The sequence below is a fragment of the Pleurodeles waltl genome, chromosome 3_2 (genome assembly GCF_031143425.1).
Source record: "Pleurodeles waltl isolate 20211129_DDA chromosome 3_2, aPleWal1.hap1.20221129, whole genome shotgun sequence".
In the NCBI taxonomy this organism is placed as follows: Eukaryota; Metazoa; Chordata; class Amphibia; order Caudata; family Salamandridae; genus Pleurodeles; species Pleurodeles waltl.
In genome coordinates this window covers 5,519,001-5,525,834 of record NC_090441.1, presented here as the reverse complement: position 1 = coordinate 5,525,834, position 6,834 = coordinate 5,519,001, and positions in this window count along the sequence as shown.

Genomic DNA, 6,834 nt, shown 5'->3' with positions numbered 1-6,834 from the left:
CCCACTGACCTTACAGCATCTCAGACACTTCTTGTTGAAATTTCTTCAAAATCTCAAGGTAAACGCCAAACGAACCCAATCTGCTTGTATTCGACTTGCTCCATCGTAGTTGGCCATATTTTTCAACCCAATCCACGCAACTAGATGTCCATGGTTGGTGCTTTGATCTCATTCCATTTGCGTAAGAGTGAGGGTAAAAACATGAGGAAAATTCCAGCTGACCTATGCTAAATAGTGCAAGGCAGAGAGGATTGGGACATCTCACAGCTATCCCAGCACCTTATTGTTCCTCTATCGCATGGTGGGGCATTGAGGAGCTGGGCAGCCTTAACCTTGGGCTGTGCAAAATTGACCAGAAGCAAACCCCTGTCCCTGTCCCTGTCCTTGGTCAAGGTTAGGGAAAGAGATTAAAATAAACCACATTCCCAGGCAAGCATGGTATGTTTCTTAAAGCTATACACAATACTAACACCGCTGTTGGGCAAAGCAAGGAGTGACTAGACACTCCCCACTCTTCAACAAAAGCTAGACAGATGCACAAAACAATCATTGGGTAAAACAATGATAGGAACGTTAGATGACCTGTGTGGGAATGTTGGATTTATTACCCTTCCTCGCAATGAGATCCCTTTAAATACGCAAGGCCAGGGTGACGGCATGATGTCAAACAACCTATCACTAATACGTTTTATTTTTTTAATTTTCCCAAAATACTGTATGAACAATGTGATTCATTAAAAATTGAAAACTGGGGTACACATCACCCTCGCCTTGGTAAAGTTAAGTGTGGGGAATGTTAGCCACCCACACCTTAGTCTTTGTCTCTTGAATAAATAGTAATATAACAAACTTTGAGGAGAAATTAGTACTGCTGGGCTGATACAGACTAGCCATTTCCTGCTTCTGCCTTTATTATAACACTCCATATGCTCTCCAACTTTACAGTTGGTTACAGTAACATCATACTTCTGTCCCCTCTTTCTGTGCCAAGGCTTTTGAACTTACATGTGGGTCTGCCCCCACTGTTTTCTATAAGAGGCAGTTCAAGCTACTCACTGCCTGTGCTTTTCCAACGTCACTCCTGAGCTTCACATTTCAGAATCTTTGTGACCTCTTCATTTTGATATTTTGAACACACATTATCACAAGCATTGACAAAGCCAATATGTTTAGCCTATGTGGGATCTATTGGAACAGTTAATGTGTTTTAAAGATGATGCTGTGCAACATAACTCAACATGACTCAGAGTAAATAAAAACAGAGCGCTATGGTGCAGCCAGCTTTGACCACATCATAGCATTTATTTATTTACTTTGTGTCATGTTACACAGCAGTCTGCGCTGGTCTGCAACATATTTAAAAAACATTAACAAAGCCAAGTAGCTATGAGGAAGTCTGTGTTCTGCACAACAGCCTGAGATTCTGAGCAAATCACTCTAACTTTAATATCTCAAAAAAATAAAAACAAATGAATGTGTCATTGTGTAAAGTAAATAGTGCTCATGTAAAGCACTCCAGTACCTTTGGGTTGAGTTTGCGCTATATAAACCTTCCAAAAATAAAAAATGTAAAAAGCAACAAGGGGCAGGAGATTGGTAAACAATGGCAGCGTGGTAGGTGGGTTAAAAAGTACAAAAGGGTGACAAAAAGTACATTTATAAAAACTAATTTAAAAAAAGGTTATGATAGGAAGCCTGTAGTCAGGGGAAGGATACTGGCCACAGGAAGCAGTACTAGGTCCAAAATCCACACAGGGATGAAGGGACAAAAACTGAAGCCAGAGGCACCACCAACCAATAACAAGCAAGGAAATAAGTGACATGGGACTCAACCAATGGTAAGTAAAGGTATGTAATGATGGGCTTGCGCTAAGCTCCATTTAAGCTTTTTTTTTTCCCAAGAACAATAGCTTTCGCTGACAACGCATACGTGCTGTAGCAAAACCTAAAAACAAATCGCTGATTAGCTTAAGAAAGGAAAGCATAAATTCATATATCCCGTATGTTAGAAATTGGGCCTCTAATTGGCAGAGGTATGCACCCTGTCCGAGTAGGGAACACAATCATAGTCGGGGTAAGTCACAACACAATCTAAATTATCCTGTGCTCACCCTCGGATAGCTTGGCACAGAGCAGACAGGCTTAACTTAGAAGGCAATGTGTAAAGTATTTGTGCAATAATCCATACAGTAACCGTGACACCACCACAAAAAGTACTCTACACCTGTTTAGGAAAATAGATACTATTTATCTGAATAAAATAAGACCAAAATGAAAAGAATCCAATATGTACAAGTCAAGATATCACTTTTTAGAGGTTTGAGCAAGTTTAGTTCATAGGAATCAATGGATGTATCTTTTTAGCGCAAAGTACCTGCGATGCGTCACAAATCACACTACAGAGGAGGTGATGAATCAGAAAGTAAAGCGATGCGTCGATTTTTTCTGGCACAGTGGACGTGATCCAGATAAGGGGTTGCGTTGATTTCCGGGTGCTCAGCCTTAGCTCCTTACTGCCGTGCAGGGATATTTTGATGCCCACAATGCGTGAAAAATCCAACATGCGTCGCAATGATGAAACAGGCACTGCGTTGAGTTGGGAGGCCCTGCAGTGATTTTTTTCAGCCACGAGACAGGCGTTGCATCTATTCTGCAGATGATGCGTAAATTTTTGCAGGCGTTGCATCGGTTTTCCGGCGCAGTGGATTTTCTCCCTCTGGGGAAGTCTTTGATGGCTCTGAGACTTCTTGACAGGAGGCAAGCTCAGTCCAAGCCCTTGGAGATCACTTGTGGGGGAAGGCAAAGTCCTTCCATTAGAGTCAGGGAGCAGCAGGCAGCAGGGCAACAAGCTGGAGAGCAGTTTTTCCAGAAAAGCAGTGCAGATGAGTCATTTGGGCAGCATGGCAGTCCCTCCAACAGAGTCCAGTTGTAGGTCCAGAAGTGTCTTATTTAAGGGGGTCACATACCCAGTATATATACACACCCAAATGCTCCTTTGAAGTGGAGGAGACTTCAAAGAGTGGTATTGAAGTGCACCGGTTCCCTTTTCAACCCAGTCCTATCTGCCAGGAGGTCTGTGGGGGGAGGGAGGGTTATCAGTCCTTTGTGTGCAGTCAGGCCACTAGCCTTTAAAGTACAAGTGGGAGCCCCTCCACCCTTCATGCCCAGGAAGACCCATCAGTATGCCATTGAATGCAGACACAGTATCTTGTGTTTATGGCTGTCTGGGTGAAATGCACAAGGGGAGCTGTCAACCAGCAAAGACCACACGTGGATTGGAGATAGGCTGTGGTGCACAGAGGGCAGTAAGTGCAGAGAAATGCCTACTTTCTAAAAGTGCCATTTCTAAAAAAATAATGTTAAATCCAACTTCACCAGTAAGTAGGATTTCTCACTTTCATTCCAACCATACCAAACATGACAATGGCACTCCTTTCAGATCAGAAATCGCCACTTAAACCATATAAGGAAATTTCCAATGCTGGCTTATGAGAGGAGCAGGCTTCACAATAGTAAAAAAAATATTTGCATGTTTTTCACTACTAAAACATGAAAAACGTACAAGTACATTTTCTGCCTTTTATTTACATAGCACCCTATCCTATGGGATACCTAGGGTCTACCTTAGGGGTGACATATGTAATAAAATGGCACTTAACGGCTTGGCAAGTAGTTTTAAGTGCCAAGTCGAAGTGGCAGTGAAGCTGCACACACAGGGCTTGCAATGGCAGGCTTGACATAACGTTTAAGGGGCTACATATGTGGATGGCACAATCAGTGCTGCAGGCCCACTAGTAGCATTTAATTTACATGCCCTGGGCACATGTAGTGCACTTTACTAAGGACTTATAAGTAAACTAAATATGCCAATTGAGTATAAGCTAATGTTACCATGTTTAGGGGAGACAGCACAAGCAGTGGTCAGCATTAGTAAAGTGTGCAGAGTCCTAAAACCAGCAAAAACAATATCAGAAAAATGGAGGGAGGCAGGCAACAAAAGATGAGGGAAGACAACCATAAGGCTGTCAGGTCCAGCACCGTGGCTTAAGCAAAGAAACATCTAATAGCAGGGCCACTGCAAATATGCAATGGGTAAGGACCAAATTATGCGGCAAGGTTGACTAAATTATCTGGCAAGAAAAGGCAATGTATACAACACATTTTGTGATTGAAGTACTTTTTTTTGTCTTTCTTACATGTTAACATCTGGGTAAATGTTTTGCCTCGATAGTACCAGTTTAACATCCAAATACAGCAATGAGCAACTGAACTGTAACAAGTCAACCTTTGCAGAGGGCCTTCCACAGCACGGCTACGCTTATCACCACATTTTTAGTAACTTCTGATCCGTTTAGCTAGAAACAAATTTTTGTTGAAATCTGTAAAATATGCAGCAAATGATGGAATACGACAAATCCATTGTGTGGTACATATTCGGGAAAAGACGCTGTCGCAGTATCGCATAAATCCGGTGGTCCTGCCTAACAGTTAATTCAAGAAAATGGAAGTAGGAAAAAAACAACACATTCTAGCTGCGCTTTTGAAATGCACCGCAGTAGGAATCCCCTTGGAGGCTTCCGAGGCGCACGACTGCCTCTCTCAGCTTTAATGCATTCTGTACCATTTTGTCACCAATGTATAGCCTCCAGGTATCATAAATAAATAATCAATACGTGAAATAGGCTTTAAGATCTACAGCGGGGATGCTTTCCTGCGATGCTGGCCCCGCACTGGCGCATACCCAGGAGGGAGGTGGACAGCAAGTAGGTCCAAGGTGACTCTGCCTTTGCTACAGTGTGGCTTTGTCCCATCCCAGCCCACTCTCCACCTAATCTCAACACCATCACACCTCGCGGTGCTTCAAAATTACAGAACATTGTCGGTCATTTCTTCTACTAAACGTTCCCAGTCCTACTGAGGACACCATAACGTTTTGACACCCCCACTCCCCCAACCTTTGGCTTCTGAGTAAGCCAAATCGATTATCTATTTTTGAAAGAAGGAAGATTTAACAAGGACAGATACTTTTCTGCCGGGAAATAATTGTCCTTCCAAGTTATGCCACTACAAAACGCAAAAGCGCATAGCATGTGTGCCATCTAATGGCAGCGAAGAGGCAAATTTCCTTTCTTGTTTTTTTTGTTTGTTTGTTATTATTACTGGGTTTAAAAACATCAGTCCTATCAACTCCTAAAGCATGATCCTTAATCATGGCAGACTGCAAATCATGAACTGATAGACATATCTTTACATATATGTTAGGCAGGAAACTATTATTAAAAAACTATGCACAGGTTGAACAGGTGTGGGTGTTATTTTAATCTAGTGAAGAAACAATTGCTGGTAATCTAGTGAAGAAATAATTGCATGGTCTTGCTGGTTAATGAGCTTCGAATGGTTAACTCGGTTTTTCATATAATTCATGCCAAGAAACTAGAACTAAAATATATACTTTAAAAAAATGAAAATTAAACCACTTCATAAAAAAAAGATAATTCGTGAAAAAATCCTCATTTCCTTTTCACATTTGAAAGCATTATCTTTTGTACTGGCATTAAGAAATTAATTTGTAGATTTTGTAAGAAATGTATATTTGTTTGTCTTGGGTTGTACTGTTTTCAAACACTACTACAGCACCTACACAGGATACGTTTGGTATGCAGAGTGAAGAAGAATTCATTTTAAAGTGTGTAGCTCATTAAAAGCAGCATGTACTCTAAATGCTTTATTTGGTCTTCCTGCTTATAAGCCTGTGCACCGTAAATGTGCACCTAAATGAGTATCTGGTTTTAGCTGACAGCTTAATGTTTAAGCTTTCCAATAACGGGTCAGTATGCAAAACTTTAAAAACAGGAACGGCGGCTGCACTGTTTTAGGACAGAAAACAGGAGTTTAGCATTATAGCCCGCTGTCAAGGTTTATAATGGTTGTTAAATACCATCTGTTAGACCTGACAGCCTTAGGGTGGTCATCCCTAACTTTTTGCCTGCCTCCCTCCACTTTTTGGACACAGTTTTTGCTGGCTTTTAGACTCTGCGCACTTTACCAGTGCTAAAGTGCATATGGTCTCTCCCTTTAAACATGGTAACCTTGGATCATACCTGATTGGACTATTTAATTTACTTATAGGTCCCTAGTAATGTGCACTATATGTGCCTAGGGCCTGTAGATTAAATGCTACTAGTGGGCCTGCAGCACTGGTTGTGCCACCCACTTGAGTAGCCCCTTTTCCTTGTCTCAGGCCTGCCATTGCATGGCCTGTGTGTGCAGTTTCACTGTCACCTCGACTTGGCATTTAAAAGTACTTGCCAAGCCTAAACCTCCTCTTTCTCCACATATAAGTCACCTCTAATGTGTGCCCTAGGTAACCCCTAGAGCAGGGTGCTGTGTGGGGGAAAGGCAGGACATGTACCTGTGTAGTTTACATGTCCTGGTAGTGTAAAACTCCTAAATTCGTTTTTGCACTACTGTGAGGCCTGCTTCCTTCATAGGCTAACATTGGGGCTGCCCTCGTACAGTATTGAAGTGGTAGCTGCTGATCTGAAAGGAGTAAGAAGGTCATATTTAGTATAGCCAGAATGGTAATACCAAATCCTGCTGACTGGTGAAGTTGGATTTAATATTACTAATCTAGAAATGCCACTTTTAGAAAGTGAGCCTTTCTCTGCACTTAAATCTTTCTGTGCCTTACAATCCACGTCTGGCTGGGCTTGGTTGACAGCTCCTTGTGCATTCACTCAGTCACACCCCAAACACAGGGTACTCAGCCTCACTTGCATACATCTGCATTTTGAATGGGTCTTCCTGGGCTGGGAGGGTGGAGGGCCTGCTCTC